At 37.3% G+C, this 22,786-nt stretch overlaps 1 protein-coding gene across 5 annotated transcripts in view; it reads left to right on the top strand.

Annotated features, from left to right (window-relative positions):
• LOC121896060 (protocadherin-9) overlaps positions 1–22,786 on the top strand; it is a 214,119-nt gene that overhangs the window by 117,478 nt on the left and 73,855 nt on the right. For 2 of the 5 annotated variants that reach the window (XR_006095913.1, XR_006095914.1), the window contains exon 4: positions 110–223. The exons of the other annotated variants lie outside the window; for them this stretch is intronic. The gene's annotated coding sequence lies outside the window, so the exon portion shown is untranslated. The remainder of the gene's footprint in view (positions 1–109; positions 224–22,786) is intronic. 5 annotated transcript variants of the gene reach the window in all.

The raw sequence follows: 22,786 nt of genomic DNA, 5'->3' as shown, positions 1-22,786 counted from the left end.
CTTCTAATTTCCATTGTAGGCTAGCTTTGTTATTTGATATTTACCCTTGAGGCAAGTTGGCAGTTTTGTAAATTATATAACATTCATATTGAGTGTTGCATCATTACAGTGACAATGCCCTCTTCAAAGAGACGACAGAGACAGAGGGAGAAAGAGCTGAGGGAGGCAGCAAAGGGAAGTAGTTCTTTGGAAAACTGGTTTCAAAGCAGCAGCCAGCCAACAGGTGAATCATTACTGAAATGTCTAACTTCCAGTTTTTCTCCATATATTTTGTTAAAGTTGGAAGCAGTCATGAATTTATGGAAAAGAGGTGCATTTTTAACATAACAATTAAATTAGACATTGTTCCAATGTGCATCATCTATGTGCATCATCAAATCTGTGTTTCATCCTCATGCACACATGGATGTGTATGTGTGTGTATTTGGCATATAATCCATGTAGTGTCCCAACATCAGGAGGAATCATGGAGACAATAGCGTGAGTGTCAGACTGCCCTTTTTAAAAAAGGAGTCACCACTCCCCAAAATGTCTGTGCACTTCCCTGGAACTGACCAACAGATAGAAGGGAGACACATCGGAGCTGAACCTTGTGTCACTTGGCTGTTAACAGTTGCTGGTATGAAGTGTGTGTGCATGTGCGTGCACATATCTTCACCAAATGTTCAAACATATGGTCACCCTGTGACTGTATAGATGCCATTAATGCTGCATGGCCTTTAGAGCTTATACCGTGTGTGGCTGTCATTCTGTGATGCCTTGATGGCACTGACGGTCTCCACCATTACGCCACTGGTTTTAAGCTCTTGATGACACTGTACCATGAAAGATGGAGATTATTTATCAAATGTGCAAGAGAGATGGGGCAGATTATCTCTGCACAGATATCGCTACACTATACTGTAACTTAGTACCAGTGCTCTCAGTTTCCCTGGCAGCCTAATGTTCGGCTGCATGCAGCTGAAAGCTTTAGTTTATTCATGATATCAGAACGTGGCACTTTTCTGCAAGCTTTCTAAAAGGAGTTACATAACAAAACAACTGCAGTGTTATGCTGCTAACATCAACATAAACCATATTCAGTATGACATTGAAGATACAGAGAGACTAAAGTCTTATGAATGTATGCTCTTCAGTGACCTCATATGAGGATTAACTCTATTTTAGGTCAAAGAAAATCTGCTTATTATAGATGGTATAAAAGTGTCATTCCTCCTGGCAAAACTAAGATCAAGCGGAGGCTGACCACTAACACCGCTGACAGAGAACTGGGGCTGTTAAATAGAGCTCTGTGTGTGTGTGTGTGTGTGTGTGTGTGTGTGTGTGTGTGTGTGTGTTTAAATGGTAGGTAGAGAGTGAGGTGTATTTCTGAGCAGTATAGATGATAAGCTAAAGGCTCTGTCTAGCACATATCAAAACTCTCAGCTTCCTTCATTAATAAAACACATTTCCCCTTCATTATTGCTTTACTTGTTGATAATCTTTCATGTGTCCAGTTACCATTGTTGATAAAACAGAATACTCACTAATATTAATTACTAATACATCAAGAGTGAAAATATGAGATTCTAGACCTCATAGAGACAAAACAGAATCTTTAAGTGTTGCTCTGCTCCCCTAATAGATGCACACACATTCAATAGTGACTCTATCACTGATCACAACTCACACGGTTAGACTGAAACATCTACTCTACCCTAAACTATTTGTGTTGAATCAATTTCAGGTCAAATAGCATTGGAATGTACATTTGGAAATGGATGTGTTTGAAGAGATGAACACTGAAAGGCCTCTGAGAGTCCAGCAGAAATCACAGGGTGCATGACATTCTTTAGCTAAGAGAGAGGCAAGAACCCTTTCAAGAACAAGTAGAAGAGAATAATTGGAGTACAAGTGCTAGACTCACATTATCGGATCATGAGGGTAAGTGCTTGGGAGTTTGTGTGAGTGTGTGTGTGGACATAGAGAGAAGGCGAGAACAGAGACAGATAGAGAGACCGACAGACAGATGAAGATGAAGAGACAGAAACACTGAGATAGACCGAAAGGTTGATGGATTCATCGGGAGGTCAGAGCAAAGACACTAACATGACCTGAAACCAATGTTTCACAGCTGTTGAGAGAGAGCAGGGACGGGACCTCTTGAGATGTGTCTGGGGTTAACAGCCAGCTAAATGCCCAGTGTGCAAGTGTCATTGAGACCATTTACCTCATTACACCTCCCAGATATATGAATGGAGATGTTTTTTATGCCACTCATGAGGTGGTAATGGTGGTCTGCATCCAAACAGTACATAGCCTTCTCTAACAAACAGACTAATTGTTCTGTGAGAGGTGACAAGTGTGGTCAAATAAATCCTGTAAAACTGACTTGATAGTTTTTAGGGGGAACATTTTCTGTGTTCCTGCGCTGAAGAGTATGGGGGATTTTTTTTTTCTTTTTTAAACTTAAAATGGCAATATAAGTCAACAAAGCACAAAATGATGCTATTTATTTTCATTTTCATCCAGCTCTGATGTACCAAAAGGAATTTGAGAATTTCCTCGTAGGGAACATGACATTTATTCCCTGGTGATATTGAGAGTTTGGTTGTTGATCAAAGAGCAAAGCAAAACATGAGAGCGGAAAACTGAGCAGCTATAAAAAGAAGGAAAACTGTCTGTATTGCAGGTACATTTTCACAAAAAAATATAACATCTAAAAAAAAAAAGTAAAAATGGAATTAACAATGGAATTACTAGGCATGAGAGGAATCCTCTGTAGATAAACATCAAAGCTCATATGATTTTTCTGCTTGTGGAGAATACAAAGAAAAGTCAAAGTTTTACTGGATGTTTCTATAACAGCAACTTTACTTGTCAAATAAAAATGACTGTAGGCTGAGGATTGTCAATATATGATGCTAGTTTTAATCAAGAACAGAAAAATGGAAAACTGACAAAAATGGTAATTAATCTTAATTGCCAGGTTTATTTAGGTGCAACACTGCTTCATAAATATTGCAAATGCATTTGCAGAAAACACAATTCCACACAGATTGTTTTATATCAATGTATCATGAAAATGTTCATTCTGAACATATCTGCAAAATGATCGCTGTCATCATTTTTAATTATTTCCCCTACATTATCTGCCTCTGGGAACTAAAGCATTAGCAACTTTTTTATGATTACGTTGATGGTACTCAAAGCATAAAGCTGGCGATTGTCTATATTTTTTATTGTCAATAAATCTCATGTGCAGAGCAAAATCAACAATGAATTGATTCTACTTGCAAGTATTGTGTGCGTCCAAATATATCTTATATATCCCCCTAACCTTCAAGTCTCTTTTCTGCCAATTTACTTGCTTAACTACAGTGATTGTATGTGTGTACTCTGTGTGCTGCCAAAACTTGGGTGACCCACACTCAATACTATGCTTGAACGCATCAGACATGCTGCTTTTACTACGCAGGCTGTGTAGACACTGTGTACGTATGTTACACTTCCTGAATCGGAAGTGTATGGCCAGTGAAAATAATCCAGGCAGCAATTTTGTTTCTTCCAAAATGTATATGGCAAAGCAAATCAGCTCTATATAAATATATTTTGTATGAGATAGGGTTGATTCGCAAAGTGTATGGACTGTTTTTTACAAAGTTTCAAATCAAAAGAAACAACAGTTTTGAGCTCAGCACCTTCACCACATGCCAGTCCATTAGAGCCCAGACTATGTTAACATTCGGTACTCCTCAGTGCTCTGAATGGACAAGAACTGTCAAGTTTCTGTTCACATCAAACACTACTAACAAGGATGCTAATTTGTTGTTAAAGGCCACAGGACTTGTTGGGAGTCAGAGTGAGAGACAGATAGAGACAGAGAGAAAGTGAGAGATGGACTTGCCATTGCAAGGTGATGGCACAGAAAGACATTACTAACTAAGGAACAGATTCTGCTTCTTTTGTCATTTAGGAGACATAGGGACTTCTTGTCTTATAAAAAATACAAGTCAGACCTGCCTACCTATGTGTTATTACAAGTAATATGTCAACTGCTGACTGAGAGCTCAAGGTGTTACTGGGGGAAAGAGGAAAACATAATTAATCATGCTACATTTTTTTGGCTCCAGAAGGGCACCAAACACAGGGGAAAATGTAAATTTTTAGATCATTTTGTTATCATCTTGTCTTGTAACCCTCCTCATCCCTCCCATTGCCCTGTGTTGTGCTACACTGACTTGCAGTAATTGTACTGAATGTATCAGATTGATTTATATACTACTGCACATTCATATGCTATTATTGATATTGACAGAATATGTTTAATTATTTATTTAGTATCCATCATTTATGAATGGCTTATTCCATTATTTGTTTTGATCCTTTAATGTTCCTTGGCAGTATACAGTGGATGCTTTCCCTGTCTTACCAATGAAGCAGATTCAGACAGAACTGAATTGAGAGAGACAGCGATAGAAAGAGACAGAGACAGAGAGACAGCGAGATATTGATAGACTGATAGAGCAAGTGTGTTGCCTCTCTCGCTCTCTCTGTGCATGCTGAACTTCATCAGCTGACAGCTGAAGTGAAGGGTTATCATGATAGCCAAGCACTCAGCACCTTGGAAAACAAAGGATGCTACTCTTATGGGGCTTACCTGTCTTGGTACGTACTCTCAAAATACATATGGAACCTGATTCTTTCTTCTTTTTTTCTGTGTCTGTCTCCCCCTCCCCCTCTCTCTTTCCTGTCGCCTCTTCTCTTTTTTCTCTGTTCCCCTTCTCTCCTTGGAAAAAAGTGTCTTTTGTTTACTTAATTCTCTAAGTGATTATACCATTTGATAATGTGTACGGAAACAGAGCCCATCAAACTCATGTTTGAGAGATCACTGTTCACAGCTGCACTGTTTGAATTAAGTACATTATTTCCCAAGACAAATGATTAAAAATTAAATATTTTTTTGATGTACTTGAGACAAATAGTATTTTAGGAGCCTCACTATTTTACTCCCTCTGTGGTTTGATAAAAAGCAGCATATACTTGAGATGATTAAAGACAGAGACCTCTCTGGTTGTGCATTAATTAGCCATATCAATTTTGTCTTGGAAGTGTTCAGTCTGCCTTTGACATGCTAAGGTGTAATGTAAATCCATTTGTATCTTCAGAAGTAATACAGTTTGAAACAGGCATACCTAGAAACCAGCTCTTTAAGAAATCTCTTTGATGTTGTTGCACTAGATCTTATGATTAAGAGTTTTTGGAGGCTAGAGTACTAAGATGATTGATACTTAGAGAGTGACCCTTAAGATGAAAACCACTGATGAGTGAAGGATAAGAATCCTTGGAGCTGTCCTCTGCGCACTGCAAAGGAATGACTTTGCCCTCAACTCCAAGAAAGATTTGGTTAGAGGTCAATCCTGAATCTTTGATTGTCAGTTTTAATATCTAAATTGTCTTGTGATTCTGGTGAGATTAATTTATTACAAAACTGAAGCAGAAATCCTACAAGATCACTATTTATAAATGGAATTTTCAAAATCTGGTGTACTTTCGGACTATGTTACTGTTACATTGTGTTAATTCATACATTTATACATTCATATTACACAGTATAATCAATGTTTACCAACTGGTATGTACACATTGGACAGATACAAATGCAAACAACAGCGGAGAGGAAAATGATACACACATACATTATGTAACACTTGTAGAGGTGTCATCACATTGTGCATCTACAGCTTTTGAAAATTCCTGCACCTTATTTCACATAAAGAACAGCCTATATTCCCAATGTTAAAAAAAACAAAACAAAACTGTATAAGGCGGATTGCCTCTTTGTCAGTTTAATCATATTGCAGACAAGGTGGGCCTTCACTGTACTGTACATGGCTGACATTTCATGCTTAACAAACCAGAATGAAGATTGTTGTCACAGCTGCTTGTTTTCTCAAAAGCACTAATATAACCGAGTACCCCCCAAAATTGCAATATTTAGCATTGAATATAAAAAGTTAAATCTTGACAATCTGTAAATATCAGAAGCTGGCATGTCAGTTATACATAATATTATGATTCTGTTTGATCCTTAGTCCAATCTCTTAGTCTATTATTCCAGATACTGATAGTGCTCAGCTAAAATGAAATGAAAAGAAAGAATGTTTTACAAGATTCATGACTATATATATAGTTGGATGTGTAACTGTCATTACATTTGAGACCTTGATTGGAAAGAGTCTCAGTAAAATAATTCCTCTTGTTATTGTGTTATTAAAATAATATTAAAATGACTTGCAGGTCATGAATCAGACTGCCTTTTGATGAAAAATGTGATTAAAAATCACAGACAAAAAATAGGTTTTATTATCTATTTGCCCAAGTGCAATTAAAGGTAGGCTTGTCCTCTTTGTCACCACCATTGTCAAGCTGTCTTTTAATCAGAGTTTCTGGAAGAAAAGTTCCATGGTGAGATTGAGATAGGCATGAGTCTTATGGATGTGAGTTCTTATATTAAGCCTGTCTGAGGATGTGGCTGCTTGTCAGATCAGGTCACTTTAATTGATTTATCTGCTTGGCACAGCTGTGTGTGCACTAAGATCTATCTTGTTTTAGAGTGCAATTTTACTGGCTGCATCACAACAGCTCCTTGAGAGAAAATCAATGCACAGTATATATATATATATATATATATATATATATATATATATATAGATAGATAGATAGATAGATAGATAGATAGATAGATATATAGATAGATAGATATCATATCTACTTTATATACTTCATATATTAGTATCAGTAAGGACAAACTTTCTCATTCAAGTGAATGGGAAAGTGTGTCTGATGGGGTAACCCGTCATTTGGGAAGATCCTTTACTTTCACCCTCTGACCTGAACATACCGAATCTTTACGCCCATTGCGTCTCAAGGTCAGTTTCTGATGTGAACTACACCCTCTTCTGTTGTGCAGTTTTACTTTGTATTTTTCTTTACCTCGTTTGTATCTATCTACCAGAAGTATTGTATATACCACTACCTTTCAAATAAAGACAGGAGCAGGAAACTGACTTGGTGCTTGATAGAGACACAGTATTCTATTCTGTCTCAGAAGAAAGTCATCTGAATTTATCTGAACAAGGATTTCTATCTTTCTGCTTCTTTTCTTGCAGTGACTTGTTCTAAAGTACCAAACTGTGCTGCAATACCTACTGTGCTTAAAACATCTGTCAATTATTGTGAACATTGTATATTTTTTTGATAGATGATCAATTATTGTAAATTCAGAAACTAAAGCTAAAAGTTCTGAATACTGAGACATGTCTATTATTTTCTTGTCCTTTCATATCTACTTTATATACTTCATATTGATCAAGTGCCTAATTAGGTGGACAACAAATGTATTCTTATGAGTCTGCTTGCATTTCCCATTTTCAAATGAATAATATGTCAGGACAATGGTTAGCAATGACAACTGTGAATATCCTGCTGAGAATATTTCAGTCATGGTATGAAACATTAATAATACTGAAATATTCCACTTTGGTGAATGTGAACAAAAAGGGCTGTCATCTAATTGTAATTGATGTATTGAAGTATCAAGTCCAGAATAACTGATGTGGAAGAGCTAAGTAATATCAGATTTAGAAGGGAAAGAATATATCTATTAAAAACCCTTTAATGTGTAAAATAAGAATATAAAATATACAATACCTTTTATAGATTGTTATATTTAATCATATCCTATGTCTTTGAGCTGAACTGGTAGATGTTTGGCAGTTTTTAATGTACAAATACACAGTTTCAATGTTCAAAATTAAATGCTAATGGAAAGGGAAATTGTGGTCATGATAGAAACTGTGGACATGCCACAACATAGTGTGTAATGTGGTTGAGAACAGAGGTAAAAGCACAAGCTACAGTAGCGGACAACACACTTTTTATCTGACTCAGCATGGATAAAATGCCTTTATCTGCCAAAAATAACACCAAGTATGCAGGAGCACTCATTTATGTACATGAAGGATGGATGACATTTTTTTCACGCAGAATATCTTCCATAACATCTTTCCTATCCATTTACACCTTAATAATTTTAAAACTGTAAGCTCTTAAACATTAATCTCTTAAATCATGATAATAATTTATGAGGTGCTACATGTATTACATACTTTTTCCCAATATAGACTTAATTAACACATTTAACATTTTACCTTTTTTTTTTAAATAATGTCGCTGTTATTAGATTGATGTAATAATTTAGAAGAATTTAAGTCAGTGCATATGAATTTATACTGTAATATCACTTTTCCAGGCTATTATACATATACAATATTTATACAGGCTTCACATTACTTTACACCCTTTGAAATCTACCTGAACTGCAGCACAATTATGAGTCAGACTTTAATATTTGGATTTGTCAAATTGTTTCATAAAAAAGTAATAATGGAGCATTATTAGTGAACAGAGAAATCACCCTAATCAGAACATAACCTCAGAAAATCTCTCAAAAATTTCCTGCAGTGTCTCTCTGTGTGGCTGATGATGGGATCGATAAGATAATGGAAATGGAAAATTACTATTTTGCCATGTCAAACAGATGGACATGGAGAAGCAAAACAGAAAGTTCTTCAGTATTTCAGTGCAATTTCCTAGTATGTGTGTGTATGTGTGTTTTTTCCCTCAAGCTAAGTAGTAGCTAAGTAGACCCGCCAGTGTCCAGCTTGCTCTTGCCCTTCATTGCACTCACAGGGTGCTTTCTCCCTTGTACACCATACACAATGGATAAGCTTCTGGCTTTGTCCCTCTGGGGCTTTTTGATTCACTTGAAGAGAGCCAGAACAGACACCTCCAGCGATGGCAGGGCATAGCATGTCTTTGCAGACTAAACACGTTCTCTCTGCAAAAGTCATCTTTGCTTTAACTGATCAAACAGCTGTGCATGGATAGAATAAGAGTTCAACAATAGATCAATCATTGTTTTTAGATGAAGAATACAATAAGCGATGTTGTTTTTTAGGCAATACTTTTATTAATAGCACTTAAGTACTTCAAACATGTTGCCAGTTGTTCTGAAATTAAATTAAATTTGCAGTAAACATGACATGATTTGAATAATCAGAAACAGTAGAGCCACATTTAGGTTCAATATGGAGTCTACAGCATTTACTGCTGTACTGGAAAACAACATCAACTTACTGCAAGTGTGCAGCCAATATATTTATGTGCAATGATCTGTGCTGCCTTTGAAATTAAAAAAAGAGACAATGAAAGAAGGGAAACAACAGCTACAACATGACAAACAGCTTTAAGAAATCATTCTTAATATAGCAATAAATTGCAGTGGCTCACACCGCTAAATGAAAAAAAAAAAAAAAAAAGGCATAGGTTTGAAATTCCCCTGCTTGTTTGTCTGGCTGAGCGGCCTTAATTTGGTTGTATCGCATTTATGCCTCATGGTTGATACTGAGCGAGATGAATCATTGTAAAATATGAGCCAGATCAGCCGCTTGTTTCCTGGAGGTAAAAGCTTGTAAGACCGCTGGTAAATACACCCAGAAGAGAGCATATCCTCTGAGACGACGAGAAGTAAAAGCAAGAGAAAATGATAGAGAGGTTGGGATAAGAGGATGTTGCATGTTCTTCATAGCTTTTTTTGATATCTGATAGAATATTCTCTGTGATTGTAGCTGTATGCGTGATTTTATGATTATAAGGATTTTACTAATGGAAAGAAAGATTAATAAAATAAGGTAATGTTTTAGGATATTTTCTTGTTATTTTGGAAAGTAGTGTGTGATTAGCTATCTTTAGGACCTCACATTTTGCCAGCCCTTAATCTCCTGTCTGTTATAGATCATCTAAAAGTGCTGAGAGGCTGACCCCCCTTGTCCACAGTGCCTGAAATCAGTGCAAAATCTTTGCAGTTGTAGCACATTTCTGAGGCCAGCTAATACCCTCAGTACAATCTGCGGGTTTCTGATAATGGCTTGTAAAATCTTTCATCTTGACATAAGCTGGCATATGCTGAGTGGCTCCACATGTTTATCTTAAAGCAACAAAAGCAAGGCCAAAACATGTAAGGTAATCACTTCAAAGACCGCTATGCTTGACTCCAGCGTTAGATCCTGTTTTCTTTCTAATCAGCCGTTGACCGTGTGGGCATTATGTGCATCTGAAATTAGTTTGCAAGATGTTGTTACAGAATGGTGGGAGAAGCAAATTGGGTCTTTGCTCCTGAGAAATGTTATGGAAGAAAATAAGCTTTGTAAAGCAGACCTTAAATTAGTCCAACCTTTGATGACCTTCTCTTGAATACTGAAATGAATAATGGGGATGACAAAACCTATCTCTAACATATCTGTCCACCACAGTCTCCCAGTTATTTTACACACCACATCTAAATGAGGGCAGGCACAGTTTGTGTGGACTTTACTTTATGTATTTATGCTTTCATGTTTGGACACCATGAAAAAAAGGTGAAAAAACTGTTGCTTATCAAAAGAACTTACCCACTTCCCTCTCTGTTATCTAGAGGATCAAGCTGCCAAGCCTCTGTACAAGAAAACGTTGCTTACCAATCTTTGGTTTGGATGTCGCTGGGCAAAACCTGCAAATGATACAATTCCAGGAAACGCTTTGAGAACCATTGTTTTAAAAACAAGCTTTTTTTCCCCCTTATAGCTCTTTGTAAGGTTCACATGAGCAGAGCAAGGGACGAAAGACAGACAAATGTGACAAGGCATGAACCTCCCCTGTTGAGTAATGAAATTAAATGACAGCTCTTGAGCGAGGAAGGATGCTGAGAGAGAGAGCGCAAGGGAGAGAGGAGGGGCATTTTGTCCAGTGAGGAAATTGAAGCCATCACAAGCAAATTGAGTTCAGGTCCTTTTGGTGGGCAAGAGCAGACCAATCAATTTGGCCTACTACTCAGTGCCTGTCAGCCTCACAGAAGGACACCTTGGCATCCAATAATAGGAGCACAGTAAACAACTGACGCCCTGGCTCAGTTAGTCTCAGCTAACAGCTAGCTATCCATGGTAATTTCTCCTCAGGGGAAACAAATATATGACAGTAGGGTGCGTCGTTCTCATATGAGCTGGAGAAATTTTTTGTGAAAGTGTTTTTGTGGACACTGGGTAATGGCTGCCAAGTTAAAGGTTGGACCAATTCCTTTAACTGTGGTGGTCTGTTCATGGTTTGATTGAAGGGAACAATGCTTTGCACAACATGACAAAACTGAATCTTTCATCTTTATATTCCATCTTCATAAAGACATAAAATAAAGTAAAGGGAAAAAAATCTGTCAGTAAATAAGTCCTATCAAGTCTAGGTTGGAACTACATTTTAATGAGACTTATTTGGCCTTTCCTTTTTGCTAATCTTTGGACAGTGACACAACATTCTTGTTAATTATCTCGATTACACAGCAGGAACGCACTACATCACAGTTCTGAGGCAACAGTCTACGAGGGGTGGAATCATACAACCCCAAAGGCCTAATTATCTCTGTTGGTTCCCAATTAATCCATTAAGTTGTTTTGGCTCAGCTGCAAGACCTGAGGCACCATTTTATATACCAATACATTGCACCATCACAGAGCCATGTTACGTGAGCTTTTGTTTTGTAGCAATCCACTATTAATACTGGAACATACTGCCCTTTCTTTTACCTTCAAAGTGTCTTAACGGACATATACTAGAATCCATGATGAGTTAAATTCATACCCTTTCCACAGAGCACTCTCAGTCAAATGATTAACATTTGCAGTAATCCAGAGTAATCCACTTCCCAATTTAAGGACACTACAGTTCTGCAGAAAATGCCACTCCAGACCCTTTTACTCTCATTGTAGAAGCTGGTAACTTCATAGCCTCTCAGCCTTCCCGCCTCTACTGGCTTACTATGATGGAGTTGCCAGGCTTACCATATGTAAAACTGCGCTGATGATATTGATGACTTGCAAAGCAGTCAATAATCGTTTATGTGATAAGCCACTGGACTTGTGGGGGAGGCTGAGAAAAGGCTTCAGGGCCAAGGCGGGTTATGAGATTCATGGTGATACAGGCTGTAGACATTAAGTTCGTTTACATGCTGCCGGTGAGCCACTGGAGTTAGCTGTTGTGAATGATTGTTTGAATATTGCAGCCGTCTCTTTAAACTAATATTGTGACTTTCATTCTATGTTTTTTTTCTTTCCTTGGTCCTGTCTGTCATCCCCATTTTCCTCACACCAATATTGTCTTTCTCCTCTTGCTGTGTTGTCATAAATTGGTAACAAATGACAGTGAGAGGAAAAACCAATATACATCGCTTTTTTACATGACGGCAGTGCTGTGTCCCAGTTGGAATATTATTTGGCAGGTTGTAAGAGAGTCCCAAGTGAGCACATGCAAATTTACAAACACTTATATACCAGTTGTTCTGAGTCCCTGCCATTTAGTTTCCTTTTATATGGATAGGGAATGGAGGTACCCATCTTTACAAAAACAGCTGAGCTTGTGTTACAGCTTATGTAACTTGCAGACATCCTTGTTTTTCTCTCTCTAGGGATTTTATTACTAGATGTGTAATAAGTTATTGCTCTAGGATATTCTTAAATAGCAAACATTATTTTGAGTGTAAATCCATGACTTGGAAAGCATATCTTTGTACCAAACTGAAAATTTTACTGAGAGGGAATGACACCTTCATATTGGTGTGTGACATGCCTGCAGCTTTAACCAGGAATGATGCATCTGTGGGATTTCTTAGCATTAAATGACAGAGAGTTTAAATGAGTTCTCTTACTATGTAATGTAGTTGAATAAATGAATATTTGAGATTGGTTCAAACTGTCACATTCACAGAAAAGCTTGTTTTTCTGCCATGCTAGCAATCTGATTTTTTATTTTAACTGTGGGATAAGTGCTGGAAGCTGTCTTTCCTTATATGTACCATTATTCCTCCAAAGAGTTCTATTGCACCTTCCAAAATTGTGTTTTATAAATTGACTTGGTATTTCAGTTGCAATAGGGGAAACCATGCTATTTTAAGATTTTGGCCCTAAGAAGGTCCACAGATGGGAGACAATACCAGTGTGCAATAACAGTTCAGAACTAAATGTGACACTTTTGACAATACAGGGCCTTTACTGAATACAGTATGTGACACTGCCACATAGAAATACACTATGTTATGCTATTCAGCTACTGGATTATTTAAATTCCCCTTAAAATAGCCTTATTTTGAGGTTTACTTGAGATTTTAATTTTTAATTCTACAATTAGCTGTCCCTTTTCTGGCGATGGGGAATTAACATTCAATAATCCAGTATGTAGCAGCAATGAAAGAACAGAATGCTGGGCATGCTTAGTTTTATTCAATCTGTCCAATGGACTTCTTCTTGCTTAATATTACTGATCCTGAACAAACTGTGATATCATAAACAATAAGTAAATGGTCTCTTTTTCCATGTTTGCTTTATTTATTGTTCATTTATATTAATCTCCTTTCTTTTTCTTTTAGTGCAGTAATGTAAAGCAATTGTATCTAAAACTATAGCAATATAAAAAATGTAAAAGGTTAGTTCAGGCAAGGTAAAATATAAACTGTATCTAAACTGTGAAGCAGTTTGTTGAAATGTTTCTTGAAAAGTCTTTTTAATATGGACAGAGGCCAAAAATCCTTCGGAGAGACAGACAAGCAATCTTTGCCTGTTCAGCTGACATGTTGACCACTGGGCAGAACGCCCTGCAGGCTGTTCAGTTGATGGCTTCTGAGAGGGAGCTGGAGGCTGCACACAGATGATCTGTCATCCTCATTTACAAACCTTACTGACACTGGGTATTACTGCAGTTCTATGTTTGTCCCTAGTGGCTTGTCTCAAACTCACAGCACTATATGCTGTTCTTAGTTATAACTTTACCCATGAAAGCCGTATTCAAGCCTCCTTCTTAAATTCGGCTTGTGTTAAAGAAGTTGAATTGTTTAAAGTGTTATCTGAACAATGAATTTGGACTCATGCAGAATGGTATCATATGATACAAACTGGTGTGTGAGTTGCTTATTGAAATTATTCAAAGGTGATTCCTAATTGAAGAATACCTCAAACTAGAAAAGGCTAAAGAAATTTGTACATCAATGGGGATGTTTGCAAGAGAAGATGAGCAGTCAAGTACATCAATCTACCTGCACAACCTGACCACCAGTATGAAAGGCTTGGCCGTCACAGGTAAGCCTTGCTCCTGCCTCAGACTGTTGGTGCACCATAAATACTAGACTACAGAAGCTATGGCTGAGCAGGCCACAAAAGCAGTGCATGGAGGAAAGGGAAGATGACCAAAGAAGAAAACAAAAAGAAAAGATAAACATGAACAAGAAGAACAAAGTTTGAGAACAGAGTTTGATTCTGATAGTAAGGATGCAGTGCATTGTTTTATCCATTTCAAACAGTAATGGTGGATATTGGGAAACAAAAAGCAACATTGTGCAGAATGAAGGTAACACTAGCACATCTTACTGATGTCATTGTCACTGACAAGCAACAGATCAAGACACGTTTTGTTGAGCCTGTTTAAGTGTTAAGAGTTGTCCGTACTTCACTGGAAGATAAGATGCAGTCAACTTTCTTCCTCTTGTGCTACTAGGCAAGAAATGATGGGGAGGCTTCAGCTGAACTGACAATAGAGACAGTGGTTGTTCACTACGATAAATCTTGAGAAAGCCTTCTAAACTCTTCTGTGGAAAACTTGTCAGCGTGAAAAATGTTATAAATTTAAAGTCAAGTATTGAGCCACAAAGCAAGATCAGAGTTTTGTGATCAAACCAGTGATTTCAAACCAACCCGCAAAGATGGAATTGTGGTAGGGAATAGTGTGTCACTGTTCAATACCAGTATCATATTTGTTGTTTTGCTACTTTCAGCTATCCGAGTTGACCTTGTTGTCAAGTTCTTGCTCAAACACATTGAGAGAAATCAGTTAAGGATACCCTATGTGTATCTTTGTTTGAAGGAGGGCTTGACCAACTGGTAGGCGACCACAACCTCTGGTCTTATCTGAACTAGGATCAGTGGGGGATCTACCAGAAAAAGTGAGAAAACTGATTATGCCCTACTGTGCTAGTTTAATTTCTGCTATAGCTTTGCTTCTGACCTGACGTTGATAAGCCAGTCTCCCAGGAACAGCCCCTGTATGTGCAGCAATTTTACTGAAGTGGGCAAAGTCAGATCTGTTGGTGAGGTGATGCCCATGGGCCCAGAGAGAATTTTTGTTACAGTGCATACATCCACTACTAAAATAAAAGCTTTAAAATGAAACAGTGAACACTGAAGTGCAGGCATTATGGTTAAAAGGAGGTGATAGGAGGTGACACTTTCAGACTCTGTGCTAGTAGCTTCCATTGATATGAATGGACCACCATGTTCTGTCCAATCTTTTTATACATTCATGGGATAAGCTATGAGAAAACTACACTGTACCTTCGAGGAGTGCTGCCTATTTCCTCCTACCACTGCAATTATCCAGACCTAGTAAGAGACTGCCTAGCCTATGCACCATATTATTTCAAACACACTGTACAAAGACAAAAAGAGGATCATCACACCAACACGTCAATGTTTCTGTCACTTTTCTCAAAAATATTCTAAAAACAGATCAGACATACTGCTGCGTTGCCATGAATATTTTCAGTCATTTGAATGTCCTTCTTAAGTTTTTGTTCATATTTCTGTTTTGTATTTTGTTATGCCAACAGGTGAGGCCAGATCTGAGGAAAGCAGATATTTGTTGAAAATAAAACAGTATACAGTACATTTCAGTGAAGCTTTGTGTATGAAGAACAAATCAAATGTGCTGATAGGCCAATTCATCCAGTCTTTAGTGTGCCGCTGTTGCTGTTGCTGTTGCTGCAGCCAGTGCTGAGCCAAGATAGTTTATTTCACTGTACGTTTACCTAGTCCACACAAAGTGTTGCCCAGATCGTCAACATGTCAGCTGGACAGGCAAAAAAACACAGTTTTTCTGTCTTCCTAATATTATAGAGCACATAATGAAATATTTCGACAAATACAAAAAGAAACTTCTTCCTATGATTCAAATATGTTGTTTACAGAATGAATCTTGTGTTTTTTTTAGCTGTATACTTAAAATGTTGCCATTTTTTTGAGGTAATTATCAGAGAACAATGCACACTTACCCCCATACAAAATGAAGCTTGTTATTACAGCACTAATTAAAGAATGCATCATTTTAATTGTTTTCATGTATATTCTAACATATTGGTCTTTTGCCATTTTAAAGCTAAAGAAAGGGTAACACAAGATCTTGATGCAAGCCATCAAGATCGGCATTATCCTTCAAGTATAACACAAAACAAATCATTTATGGAACCTGCACAGTGGAAAATAGTCTTATTGTCCATGAATATTGATTCCTTTTTTAAATCTCTTTTGCTCGCATGCATTCTTGCTTTTTCTACCTCTGTTGATCATTTGCAAATCTAGTCTCCATACTGCTGCATGTTAAAAACAAAAGACATAATTTCTAGAAATTTCAACAGTGCTGACAATTGCCCCTCTGCAAGTGTACATGAACACAATGCAGCTTTGGTCTACATTTTGGCTGCACAGTTTCCCATCAGTGAAAACAAAAACAAACACATAGAAAGAGAAGTGTTCCTTTTTCTGTCACAGTCTCCCAAAATGCAAACAGACAGGTGATCACATACAAACAAAAACAAATTATGCACTGCAACATACTATCCACCACTACGCATTATGCTTTCACGAGAAACTGTTGGGGGGAAATTGCTGGCTGCTTGGCAACAAAACAAATGGAAAAGGGTCTGGGTGATTCTTATTTTCCAGATGATTAGTTGCATCAGAAATAATTGTTGGTAAGATCATTGACCATAAAATTAATTATTAAGGCCTGAGCTTAATTGTATTTCCCTCACTGTGACTGTCCTCTCAGAAAAAAAAGTTTGTTTCTAATTTCCTGATGGGTGAAATGGCAAAACAGCAGGTCTGTATACCTGATAGTTTACAACACTGAGATAGTGTGTTATAATGAGGATTTGTATGAAGCAGCTTTGATTGTCCACAGTAAATGATGCAGTACTGTATATGGAATAGATTGCTATGACATATATACACATTGCACACAATGTGAAAGGTTTTATATGTGTTCCAGTCTATGATGAGGTGTGCATGTGTATAATACTTATATACTGTAATCGACAAGGCATTGAAAGGTTTGCATGTGGCTATGGTTGACTCTACCCTAACTCTGAATGCAATTATGTGTATACATGATGAAATGTACAGCATGTACCCATACAACACAATATACAAGATTACTTCTTTTATAGAATTTTGTTGCGCTTTTCAGTATATATCATGTCTAAGTATACACAAGCATAAGTACATCTGGTGTGTATACAAGCCTACAATGGCTAACTCATACTGTATGTCGAGGGTGTCAATTGTGATATTTGGTGGCACTGTCAACACCTTGCCATGGTGCTTCAGCATCAAACATCACTTCTATTATCACTTTCCTCCCATTATCAAGTGGCATGAACATCTGCTGCTTTTGGGGGTGATTTAACACAAACAGAGATTGCAAAATGTCCTTCTCCTTTTATGTGACAATTAGATTCTCTTATTAGAAAGTAGTAGTAGAAGTAGAAATGTCTTATTTGTGTGCTCCACAACTCTGCAAGGCTTGACAATAAATTGCAGACTTCAAATTTAAAAATTCTGGTTATAACAGCAAGAGATATTGCTGTATATCGCCTTTTATCGATTCATCGTCTTTAAATAACAGTCACTATACATACAGATTCTCTTTACACTGCAGTATCAGACTAATCAGTTGTTGCATATCATTAGCTTTCAGCACTTTGTAGCATTTCACACATGTTGGAAGTTTCTTTTAATGAGAAATGGTAATAATGTGGAAGCTTGTGAATTTAATGTGCCCATGTATGTATTTCCAACCTAGATTTATCGAATTAACACCCTCATAATACCGTATTTCCATTAACAGACAAATAAAATCAAATTCATTGCTAATAGAGAGAAGCAGAGAGAGAGAGAGAAGTGCTATTTTTTAAAAGTCTACTGTTAAGAACATTGATTGATATATATATATTTTAGAACAGAATTGATACATTTAAGTTACTTTTTCAGATCATTGTTCCTCCAAGCCAGCTTTAGCATGGAAATGGCTCGTTTGTCCATTTGCAATGCTCCACTGCCAATGCCCTGCACTTTTAGATGCAGAAAAGTGGGCATCAAAAAGCAGTCATATGTGGTGCAAATGACGCATAACAAAACAGGGCATGCCAAATTGAGTCCATACAATATAATATATGGACAAATGCCTCAGCTGCAGACATTATAATTAATACAATTCAGATTATCTGAATATATCTGTCTGTTTGCTGTTCTGCAAACAAACAAAAGATATTTGTTTGAAAGCCATACATTTAAAAAAATAATTTAGAAATCTAGATCACCACTTGCCAAAATCAACCAGACTTCCCTGCTTCATCGATTTACATTTGATCTCTTCAAAGCTGGATAATCATTGCTGTGTAAATAGCCATTATTTCCACAGGATAAACAGAGATCCAACTAAACAAATGTGTGCCTCTGTACCTATTTGGTGTAATGGAATCACAAATAGGATTTCATGACAGCTAATAGGGTTGTAGGTTATAATCAATCATAGAGTACACTGTGATTATGCTTTGGTTTCACATGAATCCAAATAAATGTGTAGCTTTTAATGCAATGTGAATGCTTTTTATTTATTTTTTATTAGCTTTTAATATATCTAATTCATTGTATTACTGTGATGACACAGATGTGTGTCTCAGAAGCATTTGTAGCGAGTAAATAAAAAGCTAACACCCTCCATAATGCTACAGAACAGTGTGCACTGTCTACAGCTGAGTGCAGCACAAAGATCACATGGACTGTAACTCATAAACACATCAAGCTTCCCCATTCAGTGCTCAGGGCCTAGCCTGCTCTGCTCTGTAGTTAACTGTCTCTGAGTGTCAAATCCTTCATCCTGATGCAGGAGACACACTTAGAGAAGAATTGCTGTGTCTCTCATTTTATGGCTGTGGATGTCGGTGGAGGGTAGAACCGATGAGTGAGTCAGTAGTGGTTAACTTTGTTGCTAATGCTCTGTGGCAGTTGCACAGGTTTCTTCAGCTCTGCTTAAGGCACATGGGAAGCTGGTTGAACTACTCCAGTCTCACAGTTCCCAATCAGCCAAGTCAGGTTATTTAACTGCAGAACAAAGTTAGGATGAGCAGGGAGATGTAGAGGGAGAAGGAGGTGAAATTCATCAGAAAAGGTAACAGGTCACTGCGGGGTGGAGAGTGAAAGAGAATAGATGAGCCTAAGATGTCCAAATATAGCCCCAAGTGGTGCTAGATGACATTAATTTGAAATGAAATTTCATCCTTCTGAAGAAGGCTGTTCAGGTAAATTATGCTTCTTCTATATGTCCCCAATTGAAACTGGCCAAAGGGAGCAGTGAAGATTTGCCCATCTGTAGACTAGCAAGATATAACAGTTAGACATGTATGCTTAGGCAATGTATTCATTTCATGTTTTCAGCTGCAGGCTTCCTATAGTGTCACAGTTGGTTACCTCAACCACCACCGAGCCTGTTAGCTGCAATTTAAACCTAACTTCAGATACTTAGAGAGCTATTCTGAAGTAAACAGAGATAATCCTAGAAGGTCTGTTCCTTAAGATTTGTAGCCTATAAAATAGAGAATGTATTTTTCGGCATCAAAGGAGTCTATGCTACAATAGTCTAAAGCCACTAGACGTAGATTTTTTAGGTTATTTCATCTAACCTTATTCCAGCATCTATTATGCTCTAGTGTGGTTGTGGTTGTAGAAAAATATTCTTTATTAAAAGCCAATAAATCTCAGTGTTAGGGGTCCAATCCTAGACATAATGGTTATGCTATATAGTGAAGAAGTGAGGGAACTTCAATAAACTCTTAATATGTACCTCGAATTTCAGCAACCTTGTGCCTTCTACACAATGTTTTACAATATTGTTGTATAACTTTTAATTTATAATCCTTAAGATTTTTATTTTATAAAACCCAATTTTGATATAATTAAGGGTCAGTATTTACCACAATAGACAGAAGAAATGATGCATACACCATGATGTTGATTTCTATTCTTCTGTGTTGAAACAATGTGTCACAGTGAGCCATTCCACAGTTTGGTTGAATGTGCTGTAAACAGATACACAAGTTGCTCTTTTTCTATTACATTTCTTACATAATGGTCACCAAATCAAGCGCAACTGAAATCTTAAAGCTGCACTAATTGATATTTTTATATTAACAAAAGAATAAAATTCAAATATAACTCAAGGTGACAATACTACAGAGAAGTATCATCCAGTCCTGCAGTTACTCTCAGCTCTACAGGGCATTTTAGTATCTTTCAGCGCATTGTTTTGGTTTTATAGCCCGCAATTTACTGTTTTGGATCCGTCTCACCATTTTCATCAAAAAGATGTTAGTTCTATGATCACATGTCAAAGGAAATGGGATCTTTTTTTTTTTTTGCTGTGTTGTTGCACATCCATTACCATTTAACTATGATATATCTAGCATGATTACCACAAATTAGACTAAAACACAAATATCTATTTAACAAGAAAAAACCAGTGGGGAGGGCTGCTCATGCTAATGTATGAAAGTACGATGAGATGGAGGTAATTAGGGGGGTGTTGACAGATGAAAAGAAAACAAATTGGACTTTGAGGGCATCAGCGAGAGGGAACTTGTCTCAGCACCTGTCATCTGGGAAAGATGACAGTGAGAATGCGAGTCTGGCGACGTACATACCATATATCTAAACATAAATGTATGCTTTTTTTTATGAAAAAAAATGTCCAAGTGTCGCCTATGTGGATTAGACGATAAATGGTTGGAGGATAAATAAATAAACACGCCTGCTGTATAGTGCATCCATAAATCTACATAAAATCATTTAGCCAAGAAAGAGTCAAAATGATGGACTGTGCTGATAATCACATGCTAAGCAAGTGTTCTGTGAATGACTAACACAAAGTGCACTACTGTTCGACGTAACACACGCACACACACTACATGTCCACTCCTCCAAGTTTGCAATTTAGGAAATGGGTCAGATGTGACTTAGATAGATTTATGTATCTTTTTGTTTGTCTTTGTGTGTGTGTGTGTATGCTTATTTGTGGTAAACCGAAGAGCGAGGGAGTGACTGATCGGGTTTCATTGTGGATGTGACAGAATGCAGATGTTTCTCAGGACTGCCTGGCTATGATTTAATGATGAAAAGCAGAAGGCGGCAGACTTAGCCTCTGGAGAGGCAGCCGGAGCAGACTACGTCAATATTAGAGTCAAAATCAAAGACAGGAGAGATTGTGATTTATTTGTCACTTTTTATTTGAGTGTAGCTTACAGAAACAAGTTTGGGAACTCTTTTTATCTCCATGTCTTTCATCTTTTTTAAGCTGTTTGAAAAGCTTGTTTTTGACTGTGTTTATGTCATCAAAATAGAGCCCTGTCTGACTAAGACTGTGATTCATTTTATGGATGAGCCCAAAGGAAATCCGAATGTAATGTTGACAGGAGGCAGTGTCTATCAGCTGCTAATGTTTTACTTGATTTGATGTTTTATGGAATTTTACAGCTTGTCAGGGCTGTGGATGAACACTGTGGAGAATAAAGTATGACACTGAAATATACTTTCTAAACATGATAAAACATCAAAAAAAGGAAATACATTATTCTATTTAATGTTTAGTGATATCAGATAAGTCCCAGCTTTGTCATTTTGTTGATTCAGCTGGTGTTGAAGTACAGCAACAGCAATGCAAAGGTGTAAGAAAGAAAAGGAATGAGAAAGAATAAAATAAAAAAATAAAATAAAATCATCAGCACGAATGAAGGAACAAAGAAGACAATCACGTTTGTGGCCTTTTATCAATATAAAATGTATTTTCCAAGGTGGCCAGCAGATGGCACAGCGCCTTTGGTCTCTCAGGGAAGGTGAGAGAGTGAAGATCAGGGCTGAGAGAGGAAGAGAAAGAGATCTTTTTGTGAGTTTTGTTTTCCTGGTTGAATGATCTCCCTCAGTGGTCTGATTGTGAGAACGGACTCGTGGGAAGTGTTCTCTCACTGCAGGTGTCAGACTGCTGTTAGATAAGATTATTTGTGGGGGTGAGGAGGTTGCATTATTTTGTGTGTGTGCGTGTGTGTGCATGCACTTTCTACTCAGTGTGTGCTTCTTCTCATTAAACGTCTGTCTGAAATGTAGTGTTACATTGTTTTCATTTGGAACACAATGCAACACAGAAGTTGTTTTTGACTTGCACACTGTGCTCCATATGCTCACACTCAGGAGGAGAAAGACAGAGAAGCAGTGAGAAAGCTCATGCTCTGAGCCATAAGCCTTATCCCTATTTGTTTTCTGTCACATACAACCAAAGTTGTATCAGTTTGGTGCTCGATCGTACTGAGTCATTACTGTGTAGTGATTCTGTATATTTCACTGTCTGATTGTGATTTTCAGCAGAAGTGTTGACTTTGAGCGCTGCAGTGGCACAGGGCAGTGCTGAAATGCATGATATGGTAACAGGCACTATATGATTTTGAGGGTGAATAACCACTTAATCTATTACTTTTGTTTTCTGTTTGAATCATAGACTTTTAATACAGATAGTGCTTAAGAACTATATATAATACTCAATTTCAGTTTGAATCAGGTACTTGTTACTCCTTGAA

This window comes from Thunnus maccoyii, chromosome 1 (genome assembly GCF_910596095.1).
Source record: "Thunnus maccoyii chromosome 1, fThuMac1.1, whole genome shotgun sequence".
NCBI lineage: Eukaryota > Metazoa > Chordata > Actinopteri > Scombriformes > Scombridae > Thunnus > Thunnus maccoyii.
The sequence above is the reverse complement of the archived record's forward strand: the minus strand, read 5'-3'. Positions and strand labels throughout refer to the sequence as shown.